General features: G+C 44.7%; 1 protein-coding gene and 1 long non-coding RNA gene across 10 annotated transcripts in view; one reads left to right on the top strand and one right to left on the bottom strand.

Moving 5' to 3' along the window:
* Positions 1-17,468, bottom strand: part of TSPAN4 (tetraspanin 4) — a 486,061-nt gene that overhangs the window by 223,310 nt on the left and 245,283 nt on the right. The window lies entirely within an intron of this gene.
* Positions 5,902-11,452, top strand: LOC309536608. Its single transcript, XR_014221672.1, has 3 exons — positions 5,902-6,029; positions 10,528-10,668; positions 11,359-11,452. It is a non-coding gene; the product is annotated as an uncharacterized lncRNA (long non-coding RNA).

Consider the following 17,468-nt stretch of genomic DNA (forward strand, 5'->3'; position numbering starts at 1 on the left):
GGAGACAGCTGCTTTCTTTTAACGTTACCCACTGCCCTGGACCCATACCGATCTAGCTGCACACACAGGGCACCAAAAGGCAAAATCTTCAGAAGTGTCCATGACGTTTGGAAGCTTAAAAGCTGGTCTCTATTTGGGCAGAGGAAAGCAGGTTTCCATCAGGGAAGCCAAGACAAATGGAAAATGAAGTGGAAGTAAATGGCAAAACCTGAATTTTCTAGTGCAGAATTCACACACCTTTAATCAGATACCTTGCTCAAGTTAAAAGCAAATTATACAGGAACTGCATTTTGGGCTCCTCAAGGATTTAATGTGGTCTGCATTTTTAATCAGACTGACTCAGTCCACACTTCCTGGACTAATCCTTGGATCAGAATGCTGTTATCCTTTATTCTTCACGGAATGGTGCAGAGATAGGATAGGATGTAAATAAGGACCCATGTGAAAAATGACATGGCCTAGAAATACACCGCTCTGCTCATCCCTAGTTAAAATGTTCAGCAGCTGTTACCACCATGCAGGCCTCTGTGAATGCAAGAGGCAGCATAACATTCAGACATTTCATCTGCCAGGGCAGGAACCATAAGACACCTTGCTGGAGGAAATTCTACTAGGCAAATTGTACATGGAACAACCTGGCACAAGAATGCAAGCGGGGAGAGAGGGAGGAACAGCTTGTTCCTGCTCTGCTCCTTCACTCAGTGCCATTTCTCTCGTGATGTTTTAGGGATAGGGTGATGGAGAAAACATTTTTTGTCAGTTTTAAGAACTTCCCTGGATCTTTCAAATGAGGACCTTAAGTCAAGTCCACTTGTCACAGTTTGACACAAGGGGAAATGACTCTTCCCCCTTCTTCACCCGACAGCCGGGTACTTCGCACTTTGTCAGCATTGGCTTGGGAAGGCTTGAAAACATTTCTGACTCTTCATGTCAATGTTTGAGATTCCCTGAATCAGTTTATCCCCATATGCACACATGCCTTTTGATTCTATACAGGCTTTGACATTTTTTATTTTTTTGTGATATTTTAATTTATTTATATTTCAACATGTGTTCTGGACAGCATGGTGGGATAGCACTGGTTGCCCTGGAAACCCACACCATACCTTGTCTGTTGAGGAAAATTAACTTGACCTTCACCATTCCATCAGTTAGGACCTATAATCAGCAGCCATTAACATCCTGCTAGGAAGGCATTTGCTTTCTGACAAGAAAATAAGAGAGGAAAATTGGCGCCTTCACATATAAGAATCTATGCATCGTGGGGCACTTATGAACCATTTGCCTTTTACAAAATGGATTTTGGTGAAGCAAGAGAGCTTCCTCGTCTAAGAAATCCATCCAACTGTCAAACTTTCTGCAAACCACACTTCAGATTGGGCATGAGGGGAGATTACAATTATTAAGAATATTAATCTGAAATGGCCAAAAGAACCTGATTTCAGAGGGCCTACACTAGTTATAAATGCCAAAGCAACAAATCCTTTCATCTCAAACACAAAAGGTACTTGTCTGAACATTGCTACAGGTATTCTGTTTAGAAACCAATCACAACAAATGCTTTATGCCAGTTCTTTTTCAACTTTTGATCTTACTGAAATTCTTATCCGCCCCCATTGCATTATTGAAATATCAATGAAAGAGTGGTGCTGGGAATGCTTTTTGTTTGCAAATCCAGGTCTGGGGGGCTGGCAGGAAGGCAGTGGCTAGGGGAGGAACTACTGGGGGAAAGCAGCAGGGAGAGAAACATTGAAAGCTACCTTATGCCTGGTCTATTTAGTCCAGAATTGTGTACTTTGACTAAGGGCTCATCTACATTTCTTTTTGTACCGTGTTTCTAGGCACTGATCTGGGATTTCCAGGTCCATGCCCAAGTGTTTTGGTTGCTGTTGTTGTTTTTTGTCCCATCACTTTCCCCAGAAAAACCCACATTTTACTGCTGAATCAGCACAAACCGCAACTGGGTTTTCCACAGATGATTGTTTGCATCAATTCAGCAGTAAAATGCAGCTTTTTCCAGGGAAAGTTCCCAGACAAAAAAATTAAACAAATGCTCGGACAAGGACCTGGAAATCCTAGACCTGTGCCTTGAAAGTGTCACAAAAGGAAATATAGGTAAAGGGACCCCTGACCGTTAGGTCCAGTCGCGGATGACTCTGGGGTTGTGGCGCTCATCTCGCTTTATTGGCCAAGGGAGCCGGCGTACAGCTTCCGGGTCATGTGGCCAGCAAGACTAAGCCGCTTCTGGCGAACCAGAGCAGCGCATGGTTTACCTTCCCGCTGGAACAGTGCCTATTTATCTACTTGTACTTTGACGTGCTTTCGAACTGCTAGGTTGGCAGGAGCAGGGACCGAGCAACGGGAGCTCACCCCGTCACGGGGATTTGAACCGCCGACCTTCTGATCGGCAAGCTTTAGGCTCTGTGGTTTAGACCACAGCGCCACCCACGTCCCTTCTAAAAGGACCTATAGATGAGCCCTAATAGCAACCCTCCAGGATCTCTAGCATTTGCAACTACAGTGGTACCCTGGTTCTCAAACTTAATCCGTTCCAGGAGTCTGTTCAACTCCTGAAACTGTTCGAAAACCAAGGCGTGGCTTCCGATTGGCTGCAGGAGCTTCCTGCACTCAAGCAGAAGCAACATTGAATATTCGGCTACCGAAAAACGTTCACAAACCGGAACAATTACTTTGGGTTTGTGGTGTTTGGGAGCTGATTTGTTTGCGAGCCAAGCAGTTCAAGTACCAAGGTACCACTGTAGATCCTTTTAATCAGAGATGCCACGGATCAAACCAAGGGCCTTTTGCATGCAAAGCAAGTGTGTTGTCTCTGAGCTTATGGCTCCCTCCTTCCTAAACACCCCTCCTCCACCCTCTGACTGCTTCTGCCCTACAAAATGTCCCCTCTCAGTCACTCTAGAAAGAAGAAATGGGAGCATGAGTTTCAAGGCACATGATCATGAGGCAGAACATGGGTTTCGCCTTCTTAGCCTAGTTTTCTTGATCTCACTTATTCTTGTACCTAGCTATCTGTCCAGAAGCTTTCCTTCCACGCATGCAAAGAATCAAACCTGTGTGCAAGGATCTGAAATGAAGCCACTCATACAGGGTGCCTCCATCCTTCAGCTTTCCATTTTAAGAGGTACCAAGAGTCTGACTTTTTCAGAAGCATAGAAATCAAAGGAGTTTATAGCATCAAATGCAACCTGAATACAGATTTTAAAACAGAGGTATTATCAGAGGAATAAGTCCTGCAATCTTTCAAAAACTGTTCATCTCTGACCCAGTGCAGTACATGACTTGAGTGAAGGCCATCTGAGCAATATAAGAGTAGAAAGTAAGATACCAGCCGATGCAGTGGCAAAATGTTTTGTGCTAACATCCTGGCTTCAGCGCTGCCACAGGCTCCGTATTTCATTTTCAGCACTTTTAGTGTTGCTCCCAGTGTCATACACCTTGTGAAGTGATCGCTTGACCCAATGTATTGGGAGCCAAGATGAAAGGCCTCAAAAAAAACCATAGGAATGTGCTGACAGCTGTAAGAAAGAAGACAGTCCGGGAGACTCAGAATTGGCATGTCAGCCAGCCCACACTAGCAGCACCTTGTGTTGATCATGGCCTCCTTTTCATTATTCCTACGTGGAAGAGGGGGAAAACTCCCTTTTGGCAAGAGCAATAAACTGCTCACTTCTTTACGGTGGGTAAACAGGCATTAGCATGTGTTTGTTCAGTATGTTGAGAAACGACTTCCAGAAGGATTGCCTGATATGTTGTTGATCTGAATCTCAAAGACAGCTTGGATATGTCAGCATGTGCAAGTTCTACAAGAGAGGCCCCCTGTTTCCGAGCAGTTCTCCTACTGCTTGGTTTCTCTACTTGCTGCCACTGCATCTGTTCCTATCAGTGGCTGGCAATGAGAGCCCTCCGCTTATGTCTGCCAGCAATACAGCCTAACTGACACATTCGTTAATAACATGCATGCACAGATATATATATTTTTTCCCAAAATGCAAGTTGTACATAAAACAAACATGGAATTGCAAAATGGAGAGGCAGTTCTGGGGTGGAGTTTTTGTTTTCTGTTTTTGGATTCTTAGTTGTCCGCAGATCCCTGAAAGGACAGTGCTGCTGCAGTTGGACAAAATTCCCTCATATGCCTTCCTGAATGCAAACATGCAAGAACTGGAGGTGGTGACAGGAAGTCTTCTCCTCCACTAGTTCAAGCCCAGGCCATGCCTCTAATGCATATTTGAAATGCATGACTCCCCCCCCCCAAGTATCCTGGAATGTGTAGCTTGTTAAGGGTGCTGGGAACTGACTCCCCAAACCACTATCTGAGGGAAGCCTTCGCATGCCTAGTAGTTTTCTTGATTTATTAAAACATGCTGTCATGCTTTGGGCACTGGTGGTACCTTTCCTGATCTGCAGTATACATTGCAGCCGAGCTGCTATTACTGTGGTATTGAGCCACCCCCAAGATCAGGGCAGTTCAACTTTTCATACCAAGTAGGCTGCAGGAGTACTTCAACACAGAATACGTGGGCCACAAGTTGCCTTGCTGTGCAGTAGGGAGGAGCAAGGCCAAAATGTGACGCCCCCTGCTCAAGCCCTCATGCTGTCTTCCCAAAGTGAGACACCGGCTTCGGGAAGGAGACACAAGGCTCTGGCAGGTCCTAGAGCCTTCCCACCTTCTTCCCAAAGCTGGGAAAGCACTAACTAGGCTTTGGAAAGGAGAATGGAGGACTCTAGGACCCTGTCAGAGCCCTCACACCTCCTTCACAAAGCCCAGTACCTCGCTTAACCCAGCTTTGGGAAGTCAGAACAAGGGCTGTGGTGGTCGTGGGGCATCAAATGTTACCAAGGGCCACCAAAAAAGGCCTCATAGTCCATATGCAGCCCTTGGGCCATGTGTTGGACCACCCCACCCAAGATATCCCATCAGGCATCTTGGGTAATCACACAAGCACTTTGAGCAGTGCTTGAAAACAAACCAGAAGCCAGTGAAATTCTTTCAATATCAGCAAAACATGGTCTCAGTCAACAGTGTGGAGGCTGCATTTTGAACTAAATACAGTTTCTGGACAATCTTTGAAGGCAGCCTGACATACAGCACATTGTCATAGCATCACTTAGCTGTGGCCCAGGAAAGGCCACAGCTGCTGAGCCAACCTAAGCTGATGGAATTACATGAGTGGCTATTATTGGTGCAAGAAAAGGTTGAGTAGCAGACAAGAAGCAAACAAGGTGTCCATTGGGACTAGGGCAGCCCATTAGAACCCAGGGGAAATGGGGCCTCAGAGGTGACCAGAACTGGCCTAATCCTAGGAGAGTGGCAGGGTCAGGAAACCTGTACGACAAGCTGAGAGGACCATGGGCATCCATACTCAAATTTGGCTTGAATGGGTAGGAGATACTGCTGCCTTGAACAGACAAAAGCAGGCCTTGTAGCACTTATGCAAGACCTGGCACATCTGGAGGCTTCATAGCATCCACCAGTCACAGTAGCCAATCTTACACATCCCTGTCCTTTTTTGCACCTAAGGAGAGCTCTGAAGCACTAGCAGACACTGTCCCGCAGTAGCTCACCAGACTAAGTTCTATCCTTAGACCCCCAGATTTATATTTCACACCCCAGAGTGGCTAATATTCTTTCTCTCTTGGTACTCGGGGCATGGCAGGCTGTAAGGAGGGATTGCCATATTCAAGAACACCAGGAACCCAGATGGGAATGGATAAAGTACCACTTTGTCAATACTATACTATGCAAAACCAAGGAGGCGGAGTGATACCACAAAGTTCTGAATTCTCTTGGAATAGTTCCCACACAATGACAGTCTGAATCATTATTAGGTAAAGATGGGTTATTTGCATCATGCAATGTCATTCCGTCATTCAGAGGGAGCCTTGGCAAGTCAGAACAAAAACAAGGACAAAGTAATCTGTGCTTGAGCTTCTCCTGCCAAGAGACCAATCTGCTGCTAGGCAGGATTTCACAGGGGACTCCAAATGAAATCACCTCACCCTACAAGGTGAGCATCTGAGCAGTAGCCCGTTTGCTACCAGCAACAATGTTTTGGGCAAAGCAAGATGGGACTGACAACAATTAAGAAAAGAAAAGCTCTGGACTTGTCTCTGCTCATCTATGTTTCTTGGCATTCTAAGGCGAAGATTGAAAGTCTGTCATGCGCTGGTTGAAAAACAAGTGGCAAGCTTCTAAGGAACGTGCTACTCTACATAGCAGAAAACAGGCATTTTCAGTACATTTAATACCTCAGAATCAGTTCCCACACAGAGAATTGATTTTTCATTTTAATTGCAGTCACATTGTCTCACTGCAGAGATCCCCAGGAAGCATTCCTCAGACTTACGCCTGGCATTCCAAGAATTTCCAGGGATTAAACCAGCCCTCAGTGGTGTGAGAAGGGCATTTTAAAAGCTAGAAGTATATGATACACATACTAGAAAATTGCCCAAGCTAACCTTTGGTATGAAAAAAGATCAAGGAGCTGATTCACTCTTGCATATGCATCACTTCAGGGCCGGCACAGACACTGGAGGCAAAGCAGGCAACCGCCTGGGGGTGGCAAGATCCTGGGGCAGCTGCTTCAGCTATGCAAATGCCTGCCTGCATTTTTGGAGGCAGCTCGGCAGCTCATCAGCTGAGTGGTATCCCCTGCATTCCAGGGCCTTCTGATCTCCACCAGCTGCCAAGAGCATAGATATAGTTGTAAGGGCAGTAAAGAAGTGACAGGCACTTTTTCAAAAAAAGTGAGAAAATGGTATTGGTCAACACTTCCTCGGTCAGTTTGCTGCTGCTGTGCTGCTTAGGACACAGCAGGACACCAAGTCTGATGTGGAAGAGGGGACGGGAAAAGGGCAACAATCTAATTTTTCCAGGGCTTTAAAAACACACATACACAAAAGCCCTTGGCCAAATTTGTAAACATCCGATGATGCACAGCTGAGAATGTGAACAGATATCGGAAACTTAAGTCCATTACTTATATGAGTTATAAATCCATCCACTGAATCTGCATGGAACTGTAGTTAGAGAAACACAGGAGATTATGTCTGTAACAGCAACTTCCTTGGATTTGCTTGGAAGGTTTCTTTGTGAGAGAGGAGCAGAATGCCACTTCTAAGATGGCGTCTGACACCTGTAGTTCTTGTTTTAAATCAGGGATAGGAAACCCAAGGCCCTTCAGCCCGTATGATCAGGTCAGGGAAGACAGCAGTTATAGCCCATCATTACCTGAAGCGTTACAGCAGGCTTTCCAAAACTTGGGTCTGCAGCTGCTGTTGGACTACAACTCCCATCATCCTAGCAGAAACAGTGGTCAGGGAAGAAGCGAATTGTATTTCAAAAACAGCTGGAGACCCAGGTCTGGGAAACCACATTCCTTTTTTAAGCACTTACATTAGAAATAATGAACATTTTCTACAAACTCAAGGGGTTCCTTAATTAATTCAGGTAACTGCAATAGTTCATCAATAAATATACAGTGGTACCTCGGGTTACAGGCGCTTCAGGTTACATACGCTTCAGGTTACAGACTCTGCTAACCCAGAAATAGTACCTAGGGTTAAAAACTTTGCTTCAGGATGAGAACAGAAATCGTGCTCCGGCGGTGAGGTGGCAGTGGGAGGCCCCATTAGCTAAAGTGGTGCTTCAGGTTAAGAACAGTTTCAGGTTAAGAACGGACCTCCAGAACGAATTAAGTATTTAACCCGAGGTACCACTGTACTGAGGGACGCGGGTGGCGCTGTGGGTAAAAGCCTCAGCGCCTAGGGCTTGCCGATCGAAAGGTTGGCGGTTCGAATCCCCGCGGCGGGGTGCGCTCCCGCTGCTCGGTCCCAGCGCCTGCCAACCTAGCAGTTCGAAAGCACCCCCGGGTGCAAGTAGATAAATAGGTACCGCTTACCAGCGGGAAGGTAAACGGCGTTCCGTGTGCTGCGCTGGCTCGCCAGATGCAGCTTTGTCACGCTGGCCACGTGACCCGGAAGTGTCTCCGGACAGCGCTGGCCCCCGGCCTCTTGAGTGAGATGGGCGCACAAACCCCAGAGTCTGTCAAGACTGGCCCGTTCGGGCAGGGGTACCTTTACCTTTACCTTTACCACTGTACTGATGTAAATGATTCGTACAGCTCTGTTGACAAGCTTCATGATACAAAACTTTGTAGTCATGGCTCATTCAGGCATGAAAATCATGACACTGCAGTCCTTAAGTAACAAATACACACTTTTGCCAGACTGCTTCTGGGACGCACCATTTTGGATATCCAATACAGTAACCTGTCCTAGCTCCCACCCCGAAACATGCGGGCAGATAACTTTTCCTTGGAAGTAAGGAAGATATATTTATTTAAGCAAATAATAGTAAAGGCTCAGCTGTAGATACAAGGCTCAGGAGTCACGCTTCTGACCATGCTGGCTGGGATTGAAGGGAGTGGGGAGCCCAGCAACATTTTGAAGGTTGCAGGCTCCCCCCCCCCCTGCTTTGAACTTTTAAAAGCTGAAGATTTCAGGAATTAAGGAAGGGGAAATCAAATAATTGTGAGATATGACAAAACATAAATCTAAAGTGTTATTAAGGATTTGGGCAAAAGTGCTAGCTGCATTATGGACCCTTTTAGCCTTAATTTCCGTTTGGTTTAAAATAGGACTAGGATTTAACCAACTTTAACCCCACTGAATCAAACTAAGTGCCCTCAATTTGTGTGCGTTTTTTTTTTAAAGAAGAAGCTTAGATTCAAGTAGTTCAAATTAGCTAGGGTGTGAAATGGGCTGATAATGCGCAATATGTTTTTCTTCACATTCACACAAAAAAGAACGTTTGCAGGAGGGGGGAGAGGAGGATTGGCAGAATAAGTTTGCTGTATTTCAGATATGAAGTTTATTGCCAGAAAAAACTGTGTCACTCGTCAAGTCACTTTAAAGTGTTACCCAATGTCATGACTGGGGAGAGGGCTTTGAAGAAAAAGAAAGAGAAAAACGTTTTCCCCCCACTCTGCATCTGTACTCCTCACAGCCTTTGCCATCTTGGGCGCTATACTTTCTGAGCAACTCAATTTCCAGTTCCTTGAAAATGCTGACATCTCTTTAAATGGCAATATTCTCTAAAACCACAGAGAAAACGTAGCTTCTGCTCCAAGTCATATAAAAGATTATTCTGAGCTTTGAAATGATACTAAATTTAAGCTGCAATTTCAAGTGGCTGAGAAGAGATTGGCATTTTAATGGCTGCCTCCCAACCCCCAACCCCCCCCCCACCCCGCCCAACACCACTCTTCTCTCAATCCCTTTTGCCACATAATTCCTCATGTCAACTCTTTGGATTTCCTTCCAAACATGCCATTTAACTATCAGACCCAATTCACATTACTAGCCCCTACCTTCACAGCATTACAGCCAGGGTGAGCTTGAAATCGCTATTTCCTCAAAGCCGTAGAGTTGGAAAGTTAAGAGTTTGGATGATAAAGCTGACATACAGGCATAATGAACAACTGGATAATTCAAAATTACTACCAGTATCTCTAAGTCAGGGATGGGGAGCCTGTGGGTCTCCATATGCTGGGACTACAACTCCCATCATCCCTGATTACTGGCTATGTTGGCTGGGACTGATGGGAAATATCTGTAGGGTCACAAGCCTACAGGCTGTGTTTTATTATTGCACAACTCACATTCATGTATTTTCACATTTGTATACTGTGGCTTAGTCATGCTGGCCACATGACCCGGAAGCTGTACGCCAGCTCCCTTGGCCAATAAAGTGAGATGAGTGCCGCAACCCCGGAGTCAGTCCCTTTACCATTTATACTGCCTTTCCTTCAAGGTTTTCCCTATTTTACTGAAAAATGTAACTCTGGCATTACACCTGTGTCGTGCTTCTGTTGCTGCTCCCTTCTGTTGGAATGCTGTACCTCTCGAACATTACATGGTTCCCTCAGCTTCTAATTTTAAACCTTTATTAAAAACCCATCCCTTCATCCTCACATTTTGAATTGAGCTCATCGTTCACCCTTTGCTTTTCCTTCTCTGAGGTGTCCAGTCTTTAATGTGAGTCTGTAGTCAGAGACTTTTCTTTTTATAACCTTTGGAACGGTGCCTAGCAATGCAAGAGGTGCCTTAGGCATCATTTTAAAGTGATAATAATTTTGTCTTCACAATTTGTCTTTGAGCTTCATTAACTTATAGCATAGTGACTATCTGAAGGTCAACCAGACAACTTAGTGGGTTGTATGGGGAGCTGAAATCTGGCCTCGTTTGTTCAAGGCAGGCACTCGGCTCACACTATCATACCAGCTTTCATTGCTATTTGCTCATTTGTGCATATGGTTGTGGTACATTTGTGGTGCCCAAAATAGTATATCTGGTTTGCTAGTGTGCCCCACAAGGTCCCAAAAGGTTGGTGATCCTGGATTTTTAATATTTGTATGTGACCTTCAGTTTAACAACTTCATTATGCTTGCAAAGCATGTACTCTGCCACTGAGTCACAATCCCTCTCCTCTACTCCCACCCCAAGGTATCAATACAAATGAAGGGGCCAAGAAACACAAAAGAAGTCTTTCCAGGGAGTGTGAGAGCACAAGACCGTACACAAAACCAAGAGGAACTATTCTCTCTCTGGGCTTGTCTACATCTGCCTGTCCTGTGCCTAGAAAGTGTGAGTGATTTTCCACTTGACCTACACCTTTCCCAGTGAAAATCTGCTCTTTAGTGCTAAATCAGAGCAAGTGCCAAACCGAAGAAAACCCGAATTGCCTTTTGCTCTGATTGAGTGCTAATGAGTGGTTTTCCCCAGGGGTGTGGGGGAAACAGTGGAACAGAAGGAAGTGTGGATAAGCCCTCTGTCTCTAAACATCAGGGCTTGTGGTCATCTAAAAAAAATGGATTGCCAACAGGTTCATGACACCAAAAGGAAGCATTCCATTACACAATGCATAATGAACTTACGGAATTCACTGCTGTAAGATGTGATGATGGTCACTAGCTTAGATGGGCTTTAGGAAAGGATTAAACAAGCGTGTGGAGGACAAATGTATCAAAGGCGCTTAGCTTGGATAGCTAAGAATGGATCCTCTAACTTGATATGCAGTATATTTTTGCTTACCAGACACTTAGGTAAAATGACAGGCGATGGTTCTGTCTACTATGCCCTGCTTGTTTGCTTTCCAGTGGCATCTGACTGTCTACTGGTGGGAAGAGTTGTGGTCTAAATGGATCCTTGATCTGGGAGAAAGAAAGTAGCCAATGTATAGTATTGAGAGTAGGATTTGTGGGACTAAGAGGAATAAGAAATTTCACTCCAAGTGAGGTGATTCTGAAAACAAGCTTCCCACCTCTTCCCCCACAGAAATCACTTGGTCCACATGGTATCATGAAGAGGAAATGGCTTGTTTCCAACAGATTCAGCTATGGAATATTGGAAATTATCAAGCATATAGGAGAACAAGTCTATCTGAAGAAGAATCAATATGGCTTGAGGTTATGGGAGACAGCTCAATGGAGGTTTGTGCAGCAGCTGCGGAAAAAGGCGAATTCCATGTTAAGATTGTTAGGAAAGGGAACAAAAACAAAACATCCAATATTGTAACGCCTTTATAAAAATCTACAGAACAACCACACTTGGAATACAGTGTATCGTTCTAGTTCTTGCAACAGAGCTGATCAAGGGACTGGAGCAAGATCTTATAAGGAAAGGTGACAACATTTAGGGCTTTTTTAGTTTAGGGGATTGAAAGGCAAGTGCGGGGAGAGGTTTCAAGAAAGAGGTGTAGAAAATTAGGTATGGTAAGCAGAGAGTGGATGGGTTTTTCTCACTCTCTTATAATACCAGGGGTCATATAATGAAACTGTATGTTAGCAGAGTCCAGTCAGACAAGATGTACTACCAGTTACTGGGGGAAATGAGCTCATGGGCTAATGAGTTCATATGCTGCTTGTGGGCTTCCCATAGGCATCTAGCTGGCCACTATGAGGAAAGAATGCTGGACTAAATATGCCAGGGCCCGTCTTGTGTTCTTACTATCAAACTGATCAAGTACTTGCATAAGAATTTGCTATGTTTTAAAATTATTTTCCTGGAAGGGATTGGGGAGGGAGCATTTGAAGTTAAAAGTGAACCTGTTCCTTTGGAGGTGCCCCAGTTAATAAGAAGATCTCCGATGGAGCTGACCAAGCATCCACTGAGTTCAGCAGTCTGTTTCCAGCAGTAGTCAGCCAGATGCCCCCAGGAAGCCTGCTACAAGGGCACAAGGACAGCAACACTCCCTTGAAGTTGGTTTATAGCATCTGGTATTCAGAGGCACACCGTCTCCAAACATGGAGCTAACCAGTCACTGGCACCCCCATCCTTCCGGGAATGCTCCATGCTGCCTTAGAGAAGTGGCAGGTACAAATGCTCCCCCCGTCCTTCACTCCTTTAGCTAAGATATAACAGAATTCAGAGGTCTGAGTTTAATGGACCACTTTCTTTTTCAGGGGCCAGTTTCAGACTTACGTGATGTCATGGAACTTGTTGGACCCAGAGGAATAGTGGGAGGAAGCGGCTGGGGAACCACCAAGGGAAGAAGGCTCAGAGCCTGGGGAGCAGTGATGGGACAACGATGGGTGGTTAGAGGAAGAAGACTGGGAAGAGGAGATGGCAGAAGTTGAAGGGGTGACAGGGCTTAGTGAGCTAGGAGAGTCTGTGGCAGACAGAAGTCAAGAATCAGGGGCAAAAGATGAAGCAGGCAAGTGGGAGAAGTGAGGTCAAGAGGCAGAGATGAGTCAGGCTGGTGAAGAGTCACGGATGTCTCTCCCTCCTGCTGTGACAAGCTCCCCTCCTTCTGTCTCCCAGAACCAGTGGCGTGGCAACAGGCTGCACACAGTCTCTGACTGTTTGAAAACAGCCCCAGAAAAGAGGGGACTTAGGTGGCTATGGGGAGGTGGGGACTTTCAGACTCGGCAACTGATTTCACAGAGCAAGACCACCGGAAATGAGCTGCTGCACTCATTAGGCCTGACACTCAACTCCAACTTTGAATTGTGTGATTACTGACCAGCAAGCACTGTGACACATGCCAGCCATTTATGTTTCTGCTGTGCAAAAGAAACAACTACCCGCATTCCTTGTTATTCAGACTGATATGGGGTGAAATAAACCATGCCTACCATATACTAATTATAAAGACACCTTTTCCAGCCCTCTTCTACACTGGATACATGAGAATTCCAGCCTGTAGATGTCAAAATGATGAATTTCACTCCCAAGCTAAAGGGAATCTCAAAAACAGAACTCATGGTATTTGATCTTTGCTTGTGATCAATGAAATCCAATTCATATGAAACTCAATGTGATCAATGAAACGCAATTCATAGTTGGCTAGCTGAAGTGAAACCATGCCTACACCTCCAGAGAAGAGATGCCTCAGGACTCAAGTGGTTTGTCATCTCAGCAGGTACCAGGCCTGATAAATTTCATAGCAGGTAGCCATATTAGTCTGTTGTAGCAAAAACAGAGTGTCTTGTGGCATTATAAAAGACTGACACATTTATTAAGGCGTAAGCTTTTGGGGACCAGAACCCCCAGTTCATCAGAGGGATGGCAAAGGAAAAGAAACTCAAACTCAACAGCTTTTCTGACAACTGCGTAAAGCCACTTATCCTTTCAAAAACAGGGGGGAATATGTTGACTTCTCACCTACTACATATTTAATTTTATTCTGAAATGTTTGGCAGATTGTCCCCCATTCAAAAGTGAACTTGTGCCCCTGTCTTTCTGAGACAAGTCATCTCACATTCAATCTGCACTGTCAGTTGCAGGGAAGACACCTTTCTATTCATATTTATTCCTTGCCAAGCAGAGTTGAAAGGTTCATCTTCCCCTTGTCAGGACATCCTCCCACCTTCCAAACCTCCAACATGTACACACACATACACACACCCCACAGACTCCATCTCCCCCATTCAAACTCACTTATGGCAACGATACAACAAGATGTCCTCTGTATTCCTCAGAAATCACACCGGCGTTATTCAGCTGTCTGGAAGCAGCACCTGCTGCTAAGGCTACAGATGTACAAGGTGAACTAAAAGGCATCTGTCTACAAAACAGACGGTGTGACCACAGACATACAGTATAACAAGTCTTCAGCATTTCTCTTCCCATCTGTCACACTATTTTCGGTTTGAGTTTCACGATTTCAACTACCCTAATGAAACAATCCCACAGCAATATTTTATCAGCAATAAAACATAGGGGAGGGAGAGAAAAGGGTGTGCCCATTTAGTTAACATAAAAGTTAGCTAAAGCTATTACTTTTTTATGGAGGTTTACTACACTGGAAACAATATATTTAAGGGAGGAGCTATTAAGATGGAATGACTCCATATCTCCCTCCCTCTCTACAAAAAGTTCATAAAGGATCAAATTTCTCAGTGGAGTAGTAGGCAAAAGGCTATTCCATTATTCTAGGTTAGAGAAAACGCCTTTGACAGGTCTATAAACAGGAACATAAGCAAACTATTACAAAAAGCAAGTATTCAGTGCTTAATTCATTCCCAGGATTTGGAATCCAAGCTGCAGAACTGCAGACTTCAATCAGATGCACACACCATGTGGCATTATCCTTTGGATATTTCCCCACATATATGGGCTAAAAACTTATTTTTTAAAACAATGGCTGAGATTTTCAGGGAGCTACATACCATGCACGATGCCACATTCTGTGCTTTCTCTGTGCTCCTTCAAAAACTATGACACTCAGTCATTCACATGTCAGCAATAGTTCTAGTTCCATCAGCAGGAAAGCTCAGAGGAAACAAGAATGACCTAGCATGCTGGGCCTAATGAAATGGCCCTAGGACAAGAGCGCTTCCACACTCCAGCACACAACACCCACAATGATAGACCTGCAGCTCCTCCAAATAGGCAGCTCTCTGGTTCAGGGTGGAAGAGAAGCCCTCCCTCCTCCAGCTAAACATTTCACAGGAAAGAAGTCTGTTTGGATTGCATACCACAGTCATCCAGGCCTGGCTGAGCACATCTACACCTGTGAAAAGCAAGTACATTATTTATTACTATGAGAATGAAAACATTAAAATGGGGAAATGTGTGAAGGTTCTCTCTTCCTGGAAGTGCTAATAGCCCAGACAGCATCCTATGGAATGTTTTTGTTTCTCTTTGGGAAAGGGCATTTTATGTTACTTCTTAACAGTCCCTGTGGAGAAAAATGTACAGCTGACATATTGTGCTTTGACACTGGAGTGGTACCTCACAATACAGTATTATGGTATTCGTGTACTATAAAAGCAGTAGGTGGGGCCAGAATATTATTGTGATCTATCTACCTACCCTGCCAACACACACACTTTCCCACACACAGGGTCAAGAGGAATCTGGAAAAGGAGGGGAAAGGGTTTGGGAGAGATGCGGCTACTTCTGCCCCCATCTCACCTTGGATCACAAACTGCAGGACTTGGTGTTTCATTTCCTTGCTTTGTAGCATCTCTTTACGAGACAATTTGTTTTAGTACCTGCCATCTGTATTTATGGCATGAGAATTTCCAAGCAAATACTTTATGTGGCCTTATATAATTGAAGCTAAAATGATTACCAAGCATCTCTGTCAGATAGATTCCTGAGTGAACTTTTCTCAAAATGGCATTAACTTTCAGTTCTGCTTACAACTTTAGAAACGCAATAGACTTTTGTCACAATTCTCACCCTCATAACTCACTCTCAATGAAAGGTCATCTTCTATACTTAATATTCCATTAACTCACCATCCAGCGGATAAAGCTACCCATGATGAGAACGAACATTTTACTGCTTTCAAAAAACTACCCATTGCCAGCATAAGACTCTTCAGCTATTAGCTATGCCACAGCCTCATAGACAGAAAATGCGATGAGCGCGCACATCTCATGTGATGGATTTCTTAGCTCATGATCCATAACAGAGTCTTACACTCTGTGGTGGAAATGCTAGCTAGAAATAGTTGAAAGAGGAGAGCACATGCCCTGCTAGTGCATTGGAGCTGCTAGTTAGGATGGGAGATTGCTAGATGCTGCAGACTGACATGTACTAAAACAAAATGAGACAGCACCCAAACTTACCAACGCTCTCACTGTTCAGCACCTCCGCTGCCAGCAGTGACTTGCATTACACACCAATCATGAGAAAAGAACTGCCCTGCAATGCATGTATGAACCAATGGTACCAACAGCTGTTGTTTCTGCAGCCTGCAAGGGTCTCATGAAATGATTGCACACATTCCCTTGCACATTGTTTCTAGAATTCTGCAGGTCCGAGAAGCGGTATCACTGTGCATATGCAGGAATACTAAGGGGCCAAAAAAAAAAGCCTCCAAACTTGAGCTGCACGCAATGGAAATCTTTTGTTGTTGTTTTTTATAAAATTTTTATTGGTTTTACAGATTTTTTTAAGAACAAACAAACACTTAAAAAGACATACAAACACGTATAATTTCATAACATTTTTTCATAAACCTCTTTTCCGGGACTCCCCCATACCCCCCCTTTCTGCATCCCAATGTCCAAAGTTTTATAGCAACTCCCAATTGTTGCTTTCCACCCTCTGTCATCTTAGTCTTTTCTTTATTCTGACCTTATATCACTGTATCCCTTTATTCCTGAAAACCACAACATTCTAACATTCATGAAGTTTATAGTGGTCCTTAAGATAACTTTTGAATTTTCTCCATTCTTCTTCCGCTGTCTCTTTTCCCTGGTCACGGATTCTGCCTGTCATCTCAGCCAATGTCATGTAGTCCATCACCTTCGTCTGCCATTCTTCCAGAGTGGGTAGATCTTGTGTCTTCCAATACTTTGCGATGAGTATTCTTGCTGCTGTTGTAGCATACATAAAAAAAGTTCTATCCCTTTTTGACACCGCAATGGAAATCTTTTGCCACCTGCTTAATCCTGAACCAAACTGATATTCTCCATGCACAAACGCCACCAGACATAATGCAAACTTGTGGCTTGGTGCCAGGGGCGCCGACTTATAAAAAATATTGGGGGGGGGCATACCGGGGTCCTGCCCCGGGAAGTTTTCTAAATTTTAGATGAAAATTAGTGAGTTTTAAAGTTTTTCTTTAAAGATTTTCTTTCTATAATGCAAGGCTGCATTTCCCCCTTCCCACCCCAGTTGCTTGCGGGTTAGTTATTCCCCTCCACGCTCTTGAAGCAGGCAATCCTTTTTAATTTTTTTAAGGTGAGCTGAATTTCCAAGCATTTGACATTTTGGGTGAGGCGGCGGCATTCCCAGGCGCGGCGAGAGATGCAAACAAAGCAAGAGGGCTGCCCTTTTGGGGAAGGAGGGTTGCTGCAACCTGCACGGCTGCCCTGGCCCCTTGGCCAAGCAAACTCCGTGGGACGGTGGGTGCTTGTCGTTGTCTCTGCACCAAGAGGCGCCTCGGCGGGGGCCGCCCGCCCCGCGGAACAGGGAGGCGGGGAGAG

The sequence above is a fragment of the Podarcis vaucheri genome (genome assembly GCF_965113315.1).
Source record: "Podarcis vaucheri genome assembly, chromosome: 1".
Lineage (NCBI taxonomy): Eukaryota > Metazoa > Chordata > Lepidosauria > Squamata > Lacertidae > Podarcis > Podarcis vaucheri.